Genomic DNA, 14218 nt, shown 5'->3' with positions numbered 1-14218 from the left:
CCTTCTTAGCTTCTGGGTATGGCTGGCAATCCTTGGCATTCTTTGGCTTGCAGCTTCATCAGTCCAATCTCTGACTTCATCTTCACATGGCTTTCTCCCAGTGTGTCTTCACAGTATCTTCCCTCCCACATCATCTTCCTTCCCACAGCCTGTGCCTGTGTCCAAATTTCCTCTCTTTATAAGAATTAATTATGGTCCCACTCTAATACCTCATTTTAACTTTGTTACCTCTGTAAAGGCCGTTCAAATAATGTCACACCCTGAAGGACTGGAGGGTTAAGACTTCAATATATCTTCTTAGGAGGACGTAATTTAACCCAAAATAATAGTGTTGCTCAGATCTGTGTCATCACAGAGCTTTTGTTCAATTGTTCTATCAGTTGCTGAGAGTAGGATGTTAAATTCTCCATCTGTGATTGTGGCATTTTCTATTTTTCCTTTTAATTCTGTGGAGTTTTGATTCATTTATTTTGAACCTCTGTTTTTGGATAATACACATTTATTTTTGTTATTTCTTGCTGATGTATTGACCTTTTTATCATTATGAAATGTCCCTCTATTTTTGTTAATACACTCTATTTTAAAGTCTACTTTATCTGATACTAATTTTGCCAATCAGTTATTTATTTTTTTTTTTTTGAGGTGGAGTCTCCTCTGTTGCCCAGGCTGGAGTGTGCAGTGGTGCAATCTTAGCTCACTGCAGCCTCCACCTCACAGTTTCAAGCAATTCTCCTGCCTTAGCCTCCTGAGTAGCTGGGATCACAGGTGCTCACCACCATGCCTGGCTTAGCCAATCAGCTCTCTTATACTTACTATAAATGCAGTATTATTTTTTCATCCATTTACTTTCAAACAATTGGTGGTTTTATGTTCAAAATAGATTTCTTGCAGACAGCATATAATTGAGTCGGTGTGTTTTTTAAAAATTTCATTTTAATAATATTTTGTTTTCATTTGGTATGTTTAATTAATTATCATTTAATGTGATTACTGACATGGTTGGATTGAGGTCCAAGATATGGTTGGACTTAAATCCAACTTTACTATTTGTTTTCTGCTTGCTTCTTTGGCTTTTTATATATGTGCTGTAAACTACACAATACAATGTCATATTTGTTCTTGAAATAATCATATTTTAAGTTAATTAAGCAGAATAATAGTACTTTACAGTTATACATATTTACCATCGAATGTGTTTTACTCTTTCCTGAGTAATCGAGTCTCTACTGGGTTTTGTTTTACTTTACCCTACATTCCATGCCATGCAAGTGAAAAATTTTTCTAAAGGTGTCTTATTTAATCTTTATTCATCAAAGACATTTTCACTGGACATAAAATTTTGGTTGATAGGTTATTTTTCTTTCAGCACTTTAAAGATGTTGATCCACTGCCTTTTGGGCTCCATTGTTTCTGATGAGATATCAGTGGTTATCAAATAATTGTTAGTGGATTTTGAAATGATTCAGGCAATGTCATTTTCTCTGACTGTTTTCATTTTCTTTTTGTGATTTATTGCAGCAGTTTGACTATGATATGCCTAGATGTTTTTATTTTTGTTGTGTTTTTGATACTAATCTTTCTTGATGTTTCTTGAGGTTTCAGAATCTGCACATATATGTCTTTTATCAAATGTGTGAACTTTTCACCCATTATTTACTTAAATTAGTTTCTGGATCATTCTCTCTCCTCTCCTTTTGGGACTTCAATTATATGCATATTAGACCTTTTGGTATTGCTGCAAAGATCCCTAAGTTTTTGCACATTTATTAACATTAAATCTCTGTTTCTCAATCTGGATCATTTCTGCTGATCTATTCAGATCATTTCTAATGATCTATCTTCTAGTCCACTGACTCTTTATTCCTTCATCTCCCTTGTGCTGTCAAGAGCATCCACTGAATTATTATTTTAGATATTGTCTTTTTTAGTTCTCATATTCTCATTGGTTCTTTTTTATGGTTTCTATATCTCTGCTAAGATTTTCTATATTCTATATTTCTATATTCATTGTGAACATATTTTCTTTTATGTACTTGAGCATGGTTACAATGACTTTTTAAAAATTCTCGTCTGCTAATTCCAGTATCTAAGTCATCTTGGAGTTGGTCCCTGTCAATTGTTCTTTCTCCTTAAACAAGTCATGTTTTCCTGTTTTGTTTTATGTTGAATAATTTTGGAGCGTATCCTTGTTATAATGAATGACATGTTGTAGAAAGCCTGAATTCTATCATGCTGTCCTAAGGAGTATTGACTTTTCTTTAATTAGGACTTTAAAGTGGCTGAACACAAACTCCAAAACTCTCTCTCCCCTGGTAGCAACTGAAATTTCAGTTCGGTTTTTTTAAGCCCTACCTGGGCTTCTTAAAGTCTGTTCCTTACATATGTGCCTCAAGGGTCAGTCAGATATCTGAGCAGAGCTCATTCACGAAATGTAAGGCTTCTTCTCTGCCTTGTATATTGCACACAGGGCCCTGTTCTTAGACCAAAAGCTATAAATCAGAAAACTCACCTCATAAAACTTACTCTTCTCCCAATTGTTATTTCTCCTCTAGTTTCTGCTTGCTTTTGTTCTCTCTCCAGTGTCTTCATCCAGTTGGTCTCATATTTTGTCCAGAGTTTATAGTTGTTATCTATAAGAGATTTGGTTCAAAAGAGCTATGTGGACATACCAAAAGCTCCAGTTACATTTTGAGTCACTTAGTTTATCTTCTACAAAATAATTTATAGCTCTTTGCTAGGAATTATCTTGCATCTCCCCCTTTTCCTAGTAGTGCTGAAAAGGCTATGGAGCTTCTGCAGAAAAGAGTGACATAATCAATAAGTATTGCCTGCCTTGGGCACAGGACCAGAGAGTTGCAATTTTTGTTACAGTTACTTACAAAACAATGTATAATACTCAGAAGTTTGTACCTACTAGAACGTATCCTTGAAGTCAGAGTACATTATTTGCTTGTTTGATGGCTAATATTCCCCACTAAATGAAGGGATTGTGCTTGTGAAATTCACTCTTATATGCCCAGTGTCTCTCATGTGGAACATAGTAGTCACTCAATAAATAGTGAATGAGTGAGAGTAGCGTCTAACCAGGACCCATTCCAATTTAGTATAGTTTATCATCAGTGATCTATTCCAGAAAAAGTAGACAGCTTAGGAATACCTCATTCAGCCCAATTTTTCTTTTAGTTTTCCTATTAAAAATTAAATAATCAATATAGATACATGGAGAATACAAATTAGCAAAAATAAATCAAGCCAACCCATTTTTTCCCTCTCAGACATACCATTGTTATCTTTTCCACATAGTGCCTTGTTATTCTTCAAATTTTCATTCTCAACCTTAGGTATACATTAGAACTACCTGAGGAGCTTTGAAAAGTCCTCATGCTCATGCTACAACCCATACTAATTAAATCATATTCTCAGGGATTGGGACACAGACATTTGTGTTTTTTAAAGTTCCCAAGATGACACCGGTATGCATTCAAGAGGACCTAAAGATGTGATAGCCAGGATAGCAGAGCTTTTTCAGATGTCGGTTTCTATCTCCTGCATGGCGCAGATCCTGTCCTCCAAAAGAGTTCAGACAGGACAGTACTTGAAGCAATTAAACATGAAACAATTAGAAACAAAAGGACAGCAAATATACAAAATTAGGTGCCAATGTGTATGGAAGCTGTGAGCTAAGCCTCTGAGGGCAGACACAGTTGAGTGCAATCAGAGGTGGGCTCATCTTGGTGGAGCCCCACGTGCCACGCTGAGGGACTCCTTTTTTCTTTAGAGGTTTATAGCAGCAGGTTGGAGAAAGGAGTACAGCGACACATTAGAATGACAGGTGGCACTGGTTCTATTCCTGTCTTCTTTAAACATTTCTTCTTTATAAAATCCCAAGATCCCAGGTTCCTGGCCTCTGATCTTTTTTTTTTTTTTGAGAAGGAGTCTCGCTCTTTCACCCAGGCTGGAGCACAGTGGTGCTATCTCGGCTCACTGCAGGCTCCGCCCCCCGGGGTTCACGCCATTCTCCTGCCTCAGCCTCCCGCGTAGCTGGGACTACAGGCGCCCGCCACTTCGCCCGGCTAATTTTTTGTATTTTTAATAGAGACGGGGTTTCACCATGTTAGCCAGGATGGTCTCGATCCCCTGACCTCGTGATCCGCCCGCCTCGGCCTCCCGAAGTGCTGGGATTACAGGCGTGAGCCACCCCGCCCGGCCGGCCTCTGATCTTTCTTTATGGGAATGCTGTTTTAATTCCTTACCTGATTTCAGAATTTGAGACCACCTTCAACCAGAGAAGCCTCTGTGGAAATGTGCCGTCACTGGCCAGTTGTTCTGTCTGTCTGCTGTGGAATCCAGGTGAGTTAAGTATAAATGTCTAGCCAGCATGGTGGTTCACGCCTGTAATCCCAGCACTTTGGGAGGCCGAGGCGGGCAGATCACGAGGTCAGGAGATCGAGACCATCCTGGCTAACATGGTGAAACCCCTTCTCTACTAAAAAAATACAAAAAATTAGCCAGGCGTGGTGGTTGGCACTTGTAGACACAGCTACTTGGGATGCTAAGGCAGGAGAATGGCATGAACCTAGGAGGCAGAGCTTGCAGTGAGCCAAGATTGCACTACTGCACTCTAGCCTGGGCCACAGAGCAAGATTCTGTCTCAAAAATAAATAAATAAATAAATAAATATCTATGGCCTCCCTACTTCTCCAGCTTGCCCAAGAGAGCTGGGCAACAACAAAGCATACAGAGTGATTCTTGACCTGAGTCACACAAAAGAATCTCTGTGAATATTGTGAAATAGCTATTCCAAGGCCCCACCCCAGAATAATTAACTCAGAACCTCTGGGTGATGAGGTCCAAAAACTGGTATCTTTTTCTAGGCTCCTCAGGTGATTAGGATTTGACCCAAGGTGAGAAATATTGATGATGTGAATTGGTGGGCCATTCTCCTGGGTTGTAGGTGCATTTGAAATCCCCTTCCCTGCTACTCCCGGAGACAACATAGAAAAAAATGTCAGGCTTTATGCTAAATAGGCTAAGGTTTGAATCCTTGTTTTGCCGTTGACTAGCTGTATGACATTAGCTAAGTTGCTGACCATCTCTGACACTCCATTTAGTTAATGGTACAAGAGGCAAAATAATAGTACCTACTAATGGGCTCAATGTGGTGCCATATATAAGTCAACTGGCACGCAGTGTGTACCAATAGATATCTGCTCCCTTCTGTCTCTGCACTCCTCCCCCTGACCTCAGCATTGTAATAAGAGCTATGGACAGTTCTGGCTTGTTTCTGAGCTGTTTCTCCTTGACTGACCATGACCACATCAGCCTGGATTTGCATCCCTGGTCCCTGGATCTGGCATCCTGATTCCTGCTTCTAAACTTGATCCAGCTCTTCTTTCCGGGCCCAGTTTCCATCACCTGTTTCTGTTGCTCAGCACTAAGCCACAAAGAGATGGTTTCTAAAAGTAGCTGGGCCCCATGCTGCTGCTGCTCCAGCTGAGTTTTAGCAGCGGGAGGGGGTGTGGCTAATTTTAGACTTGTCCTGGACTAGCATCTGAGACAAGGCAAGGCCAGGCAAGTCCAACCTGCCTCCTCAGTACCTTTGGGTTGGAGTTTGCAGAGAAAGGTTGGGGAGATTTTGTTATAGGGCTTGTGTGTCTGTATCACACCAGGCTCCTTATATGGAAATTTAATATATGCAACCAGTTGCCTCAACATCTGTTGGGATTTGAGTCTCAGGTGCTGTATGAGTGGGAGTAACTACAATGTAACCTGGAGGTTTTGATATGCTAATGCTTGTACTGAGCTAGGATAGATTGTTTTCTGCCTAACCCAGGGACAGGAACAGGCAGGTGTGAGCAGGATCTGAGATTCAGCAGGAAAAGGGCTGATAAGAGAAAAGATAGAAAATGTTATTGACTTATTTGTGTTTGGAGAAATTAAAAAGGAAATGGGATGGAGCAGTGCAGAGACAGAAAGCCTCACTAGGAGAAGCAAGGACAGCATCGTAGCTCCTAGGACAGACCTGGCCCAGAGGAGGTGTTTGATGATTATTTCACAAGTGTGGAATGAAGGGCTTCTAAGGTAGGGAAGAAGAGATGCTTTGGGGCTGCCCAGTGATCATCTTGTGCTTTGGAAGGAAGGGCAATCAGCTTAGAGCCAACTGGGCTATCCATGGGACCCAAAGCATCAGAAGAGATTTGTGTCCTCTAGGTCAAGGTAAACTAGCTCTCGCATGGTCAGGCCCACAGAATGAGGATAGCTAACAACAAAGAAGGAATGAGCACTCCTAGGATTAAGAGATAAATAAGACAAAGTGGAAGAGTGAGAAGAGTAGAGGGTTTGGAGTGAGTCAAATTAGTTTCTTCATTCCACCACTTAAAGTTGTTTGATCTTATGTCAATTACCCAACTCTCTGAGCCACAGTCCCTCATACATTTATAGTGTTCACCAGTATATATGAATTCAACATTTCAAGATTCACCAACAATTTATTGAGAGTCTACTATATATTACAGACCATTTGGCCAATGGAATGAACAATGCAGACAGATGTCTTGCCTGTATGCATCTAACAATCTGGTAGGAAATGCAGACAAGAGAAAAGGGCATGAATAAGTGACAATATATGGGTGGGTGCTGCTTAGTGCCATGAAGGAAGTAAGCAGGATAAAACGAGACAGGTAATTTGGCTGGAGAAAGCCTCTGTGAGTAGGTGTCATTGAACTGAATGTCAAATGTGAGAAGGAGCCAACTCTGTGGAATAACACTGCAGGCAGAGGGACAAGAAAGTGCAAAAGCCCAAAACACAAAAGAGCTTGACAGTTCTGAAGAATAGAAACGGGGTCAATGTGGATGGAGGGAGTGAGTCAAGAAGAGATCTCTCTGAGACAAGGTGAGGGTGATCATACTGGGCCCAAAGAAGGAGTCTGGGTTTTGCAAAGGAAGAACAGTTCCCATTTCTTGGAGAGTGAGGACAGGATGGACAGGAGCTGCTCCTATGGAGGTGCTTCTGTGGTGCTTCTATGGAATAGATGCCACTGGGACATAAGATCCTTAGAATGGAGCCCAGATGTCAGCAGGGGGAAAAAAGGTTTGAACCCCTGTAAGAGAAAAGACATTCTAAATCTAGTCTAGGACAGAACCTTTTTAGTTGATGTAGTTCAAAATCTACTTCTGAGAAGAAATGAGCTTTCCTGATAAAACAATCAATTTTCTAATTAAGTTTAATGAGATTAAGATTTGTTCTGGGAATCTAATCATCCACCCACCCACCTGCTCTGTCAGTCAATTGTCTCAGTGTTTAGGCAATTGTTTACGGGGAAAAAAAAAATCATTTCTTTTTGCATCTTAGCTTAATAATAATCCATCATTCTCTTGTCCTATAAAATGTCTCTGACAAAATTGAATCTTTGAATTGGGCTTTTAGTGGCCTTTTCACTTGCAGTAAGACTATAATGAAACTTTAACATGTGCTTTGAAATTGACTTTCTGAAATGTTTTCTATAACACCATTTGGTCAATGGCTAGTGGACATGTGAGGACTTCCTCAAGTTTTCTTAGTCCGTGGGCCCATTGTCCTCTGAGCTCCTGCTTGTACACGTGCTCTCTCTAGCTGCAACATATGGCCCTAGCCATGGGAGTTCCACTAAAATCCAGCCCCCAAAACGCTTGCTCTTTGGCAAGGAGTGAGAGTAGGGCTATTATGTGTTGACTTGTGCCCCCCACAAAAAGAAGTGCCAGAATCCTAAGTCTCAGCACCTCAGAATATGACTTTATGTAGAAATAGGGTCTTTACAGAGGCAGACAAGTTAAAAGGAGGTGACTAGGGTGGGCCCTAATCCAATATGACTAGTGTCCTTGTCAAAAGGGGAAATGTGGAGGCAGACATGCACACAGGGAGAATACCATGTGAAGATGCAGGCAGAGATCAGAGGGATGCTTCCACAACACAGAGAATGTGTGATTTCCAGCAAACCACCAGAAATGAGGGGAAGAGATTCTTTCTCACAGACCTCAGACGGAACCAGCCCTGATGACACCTTGGTCTTTGACTTTTAACCTCCAGAACCAAGAGATAATAAACTTCTTTTTTTAGTTTTATTTTTCATTGATACATAATAATTGTGTATAGATATATGGGGCAAAACGTGATGTTTTGATGTATGTTTAGTATAAAATAATTAAAACCGGCTAATTCTATTCCTCACATACTTATCATTTTTTTGTGGTGAAAATATTTAAAATCTACTCTTTCAGCAGTTTTGAAATCCACAATACATTATTATTTATTATAGGCAGCATTCCATGCAATTGATTACTAAAGCTTATTTCTTATGTCTAACTGAAACTTTCTACACTTTAATCAACATTTCCCCTTTTCCCAGCCACCCCTCTCCCCCAGCCTCTGGTAACCATCATTCTACTCTCCACTTCTATGAATTCAGTATTTTTAGATTCCACATATAAGTGATATCATGTAGTATTTGTCTTTCTCTGCCTGGCTTATTTCACTTAGCATAATGTTTTCCAGGTTCACCCATGTTGTTGCAAATAATAGGATTTCTCCCTTTTTTAAGGCTGAATAATATTCCATATTCATCGTGTGTATATACTTACATTTTCTTTACCCATTCACTTGATGATAGACATCTAGGTTGCTTCCATGTCTTAGCTATTATAAATAATGCTGCAATGTACATGAGAGTGCAGATATTTCTTCAGCACACTGATTTCAATACCTTTGGATATATACCCAGAAGTGAGATTACTGGATCATATGTTTGGTTTTCTGAGGAACTTCCATACTGTTTTTCCATAATGGTTGTATTAGTTTACATTCCCACTAACAATGCCAAGGGTTCCTTTGGCCAATGTGGTATATATAATACCCTCACCAACACTTGTTATCTTTTGTCTTTTTCATTAATAGCCATTCTGACAGGTGCAAGGTGATATCTCATTGTGGTTTTAATTTGCATTTCTCTGATGATTAATTATAAGGAGAGTTTTTTCATATATGTGTTAACCATTGGTATATCTTCTTTCAAGAGAGCCTATTTAGCTTCTTTGCTCGTTTTTGATTGAATTATTTGCTTGCTTGATATTGAGTTGCTTGAGTTCCTTATCTATTTTGAATATTAGCATCTTATCAGATATATGGTTTGCAAATATTTTCTCCTAATCCGTGGGTTGTCTCTTCACTCCATCAGTTGTATCCTTTGTTGTGCCAGATCTTTTTAGTTTGATGCAATCTCATTTGTGTACTTTTTCTTTTGCTACCTGTAGTTTTGGAGTCATATGAAAGAAATCTTTGCCCAGACCAATGTCGTGGAGCATTTCCCCGATGTTTTCTTTTGGTAGTTTTATAGTGTCAGATATTATGTCTAAATACTTAATACATTTCGAGTTGATTTTTAATATAGTGTGAAAAAAAGGTTCAATTTTATTCTGTGGTGGATGTCCTGTTTCTTAACACCATTTATTGAATAAATTGTTATTTCTCCATTGTGTATTCTTGGTAACTTTGATGAAAATCAATTAACCATAAATATGTGAGTTTATTTCTAGGCTTCCTATCCTGTTCCATTGGTCAATGTTTCTGTTTTTAATGCCAGTGCCATTCTATTTTCATTACAATAGCTTTGGAATAGATTTTGTGACGTGAGGCAGTGTGATGCCTCCAGCTTTCTTTTGTTTTTTTGTTGTCGTTGTTGTTGTTGTTCAAGATTGCTTTGGCTATTCAAGGTCTTTTGCAATTCCATACAAATTTTAGTTTTTTTAAAATTTTTGTGAAGAATGACATTGGAATTTTAATAGGGAATGCCTTGTATCTGTAGATCACTTTGGGTAGTGTAGACATATTAACAATACTAATTATTCCAAACCATGAACAGACAAAACTTATTTGTCCTCAAATTCTTTCATAAATATTTTATAGTTCTCAATAAACAGATCTTTCAACTCCTTGGATAAATTTATTCCTACGTATTTTTTCATGCTATTGTGAATGAAATTGATTTCTTAATTTTTTTATAGATAATTTTTTTGTTAAAGTAAAGAAACACTACTGATTTTTTGTGTTAATTTTGTGCCCTGCAACTTTATGAAATTAGTTTATCAGTTCTAACAATGTTTTGGTGGAGCCTTTAGAATTTTCTCTATATATGATGATGTCATCAGCAAACAAACAATTTCGCTTCTCTTTTTTAAATTTCTTTTTCTTGTCCAATTTTTCTGGCTGGAACTTCCAATACTATGTTGAATGGAAGTGGTGAGAGTGAGCACCCTTGTTTTGTTCCTGATCTTACAGGGAAAGCTTTCAACTTTTTTTTTTTTTTTGAGACGGAGCTTGGCTCTTGTTGCCCAGGCTGGAATGCAATGGTGCGATCTTAGCTCACCACAACATCCACCTCCCAGGTTCAAGTGATTCTCCTGCCTCAGCCTCCCAAGTAGCTGGGATTACAGGCATGTGCCACCACACCCGGCTAATTTTTGTATTTTTATTAGAGACAGGGTTTCTCCATGTTGGTCAGGCTGGTCTCAAACTCCGGACCTCAGGTGATCCACCCACCTTGGCTTCCCAAAGTGCTGGGATTACAGGCATGAGCCACCGCACCCAGCCAAGCTTTCAACTTTTTATGATTGAGTACCATGTTAACTGTAGGCTTTTCATATATATCCCTTATTGTACTGACATATATTCCTTCTATACCTAATTTGCTGAGAGTTTTTATCATCAAAAGATGTTGAATTTTGTTATATTCACTTTCTGCATTTCTCAAGATGATCATATGTTTTTGTCCTTCATTCTGTTAGTATAATGTGTCACATTTATTGATTTGCATATGTTGAACTATTTTTGCATCCCAGGGATAAATCCCACTTGAGTATAGTATACTGACCTTTTAATGTGCTGCTGAATTTGGTTTGCTAGTTTGAGGATTTTTGCATCTATGTTCATCATAGACATTGGCCTGTAATTTTCTTTCTTACCTTGTAGTGTCCTTGTCTGGCTTTGGCATTAGGGGATACTGGCCTCAGATAGTTAGTTGGGAAGTATTTTTTCTTCTATTTTTTGGAAGGATTGGTATTATTTCTTTAAATATTTGGTGGTAGAATTCTGCTGTGAAACCATCTGGTTCTGGGCTTTTGTTTGGTGGGAGTTTTTTTTTAATTATTGATTCAATCATTTCACTTATTAATCGATTCCAATTTTCTATTTCTTCTTGATTTAGTATTGGTAGATTGTATGTTTTTAGGAGTGTATCCATTTCTTCTAGGTTATCCAATTTGTTGGCATACAATTAATTGTTCATGGTAGTTTTTTATAATCATTTGTATTTTTGTGGTATCAGTTATAATGTCTCCTTTTTCAAGTTCTGATGCTGAGTTTTCTCTCGTTTTTTCTTAGTCTAGTTAAAGGTTTGTTGATTTTGTTTAACTTTTCAAAGAATCATCTCTTAGTTTCATTGATATTTTCTATTGTCTTTCTTCTCTCAGTTTCATTTATTTCTGCTCTGATTTTTATTATTTCTTTCCTTCTACTGATTTTAGGTTTAGTTTGTTCTTCTTTTTCTAGTTCCTTCAAGTGTAAGGAAGTAAGTTGTTTATTTGAGATCTTCCTTCTTTTTCAATGTAGGCATTTATTGCTGTAAACTTTCTTCTTAGAACTGCTTTTGCTGCATCCCATAAGTTTTGATACATTGTGCTTCTATTTTCATTTGTCTCAAAATACTTTTTAATTTCTCTTTGAATTTCTTCTTTAACCCATTGGTTATTCAGGAGCATCTTGCTCAATTCCTGTGTATTTGTGAGTTTTCTAAAAGTTCTTTTGTAACTGGTTTCTAGTTTCACTCAATTATGGCTAGGTAATATACTTGATATGATTTTAATATTCTTAAATTTGTTAAGACTTGTTTTGCTCACTAACATATCATCTATTCTGGAGAATGTTCTGTGCTTGAGAAGAATGTGTATTTTGTTGCTCTGGGATAGAATATTTTATATACATATATGTTAGGTCTATTTGGTCTAAGGTGTTGTTCAGGTACTCTGTTTTCTTATTGATTTTCTGTGTTGATGACCTGTACATTGTTGAAAGTGGATTATGGAAGTCTGCTACTATTATTGTGTTGCAGTCTATCTCGCCCTTCAGATCTATGAATACTTCCTTCATGTATTTAGGTGTTTTGATGTTGGATGCATATATATTTAAAATTGTTATATCCTCTTGATGTATTGACCTCTATCATAATATAAAGACCTTTATCTCTTTATACAGTGTTTTACTTAAAGTCAACTTTTTCTGATAGAAGCATAGCCACCCCTGCTCTATTTTAGATACCATTTGCCTGGAATATCTTTTTACAATCCTTACTCTCAGTCTTAGTATGTTTTTCAGGCTACAGTGGGTCTCTTCTAGGTATCATATTGTTAGATCTTGGTTTTTATTTTATCCATTCATCCACTCCGTGTCTTTTTATTGGAGAATTTAATCCATTACATTTAAAGTAATTATTGATAGGTAAGGACTTCTGGTATTTTGTTAATATTTTACTGACTGTTATATAGTTCTTTTGTTCTTCTCTTCCAATTTTGTTGTCTTTCTTTGTAACTTCTTGTATTTTTTTGTAGTGGCATGCTTTGATTTCTTTATCTTTAGTGTGTCCATCAGAGGTTCTTTCTTTTCTTTCTTTCTTTCTTTCTTCTTTCTTTCTTTCTTTCTTTCTTTCTTCTTTCTTTCTTTCTTTCTTTCTTCTTTCTTTCTTTCTTTCTTTCTTTCTTTCTTTCTTTCTTTCTTTCTTTCTTTCTTCTTTCTTTCTTTCTTCTTTCTCTTTCTTTCTTCTTTCTTTCTTCTTTGTTTTTTGTGTTTTTGAGACAGAGTCTCACTCCGTCACCCAGGCTAGAGTGCAGTGGTGTGACCTTGGCTCACTGCAACCTCCACCTCCCAGGTTCAAGCGATTCTCATGCCTCAGCCATCATAGTAGCTGGGATTACAGACATGTACCACTATGCCCAGCTAATTTGGGAGTGGGGGAGGGTTGTCGCTGTTTGTGTTTTTTTGAGATGGAGTCTTGCTCTGTTGCTCAGACTGAAGTGCAGTGGCACGATCTCGGCTCACTGCAACTTCCACCTCCCAGGTTCAAGTCATTCTCCTGCCTCGGCCTCCTGAGTAACTGGGATTACAGGCGCCCACCTCCATGTTTGGCTAATTTTTGTATTTTTAGTAGAGATTAGGGTTTCACCACGTTGGCCAGGCTAGTCTCGAACTTCTGACCTCGTTATCTGCCCACCTTGGCCTCCCAAAGTGCTGAGATTACAGGCATGAACCACTGCACCTGGCCTAATTTTTGTATTTTTAGTGGAGACAGGATTTCGCCATGTTGGCCAGGCTGGTCTTGAACTCCTGGCCTCTAGTGATCCACCCACCTAGGCTTTCCAAAGTGCTGGGATTACAGGCATGAGCCAAGAGGTTTTTTCTTTATTGTTATCATGAGGATTATACAAAATATCTTGTAATTATAATATCCTAATTTAAGCTGATAGTACCTTAGCTTCAATCACATGCAAAGACTCTAAACTTTTACTTCTCTCCCTTACATTTTATACTATTGATGCCATTTATCTCTATTTTATTGTGTATCTATTAATCAGAAGTTTATCACTGTTTTTCATGCATTTGTCTCTTTAAATCTTATCCTAGAGTTAAGAGGGATTTACACAACACCTTCACAGTATTGGAGTATTCTAAATTTTATATGTATTTACCTTTACTAGTCAATTTTATGCTTTCATATATTTTCATATTGCTACCTATTCTTTTGCTTTAACTCAAAAAACTTTCTTTAGCATTTCTTGTAAGGGCACTCGTGGTGATAAACTCCTTCCACTTTTGTTTGTCTTAGAATTTCTTTGTCTCTCCTTCACTTCTGAGGGATAGATTTGCTAGGTATAGAATTCTTGGTTGGCATTGTTTTTCTTTTAGCACTTTGAATATGTCATTCCACTCCCTCTGGCTTGCAAGGTTTCTGTTGAAAAATCTGGATAGCTTTATGGTGGATATTTTATGTGTAATGAATTTCTTCTCCTTTGCTACTTTCAAGATTGTCTTTGACTTTTGACAATTTGATTATAATGTATCTCAGAGTGTTATTTTCTTAATTTATCTTGCTTGGGGTCCTTTGAGCTTACTGAATCTGTATGTATATGTCCCTCCCAA

General features: G+C 37.9%; 1 long non-coding RNA gene across 2 annotated transcripts in view; it reads left to right on the top strand.

Moving 5' to 3' along the window:
* LOC129484785 (uncharacterized) overlaps positions 1-14218 on the top strand; it is a 65683-nt gene that overhangs the window by 40626 nt on the left and 10839 nt on the right. The window contains exon 2 of one of the 2 annotated variants that reach the window (XR_008658523.2): positions 4264-4350. The exons of the other annotated variant lie outside the window; for it this stretch is intronic. This is a non-coding gene — a long non-coding RNA (uncharacterized lncRNA). The remainder of the gene's footprint in view (positions 1-4263; positions 4351-14218) is intronic. 2 annotated transcript variants of the gene reach the window in all.

This window comes from Symphalangus syndactylus, chromosome 6, assembly GCF_028878055.3.
Source record: "Symphalangus syndactylus isolate Jambi chromosome 6, NHGRI_mSymSyn1-v2.1_pri, whole genome shotgun sequence".
Lineage (NCBI taxonomy): Eukaryota > Metazoa > Chordata > Mammalia > Primates > Hylobatidae > Symphalangus > Symphalangus syndactylus.
Note: the sequence above shows the minus strand (reverse complement) of the source record. Positions and strands in the feature narration are given on the sequence as shown.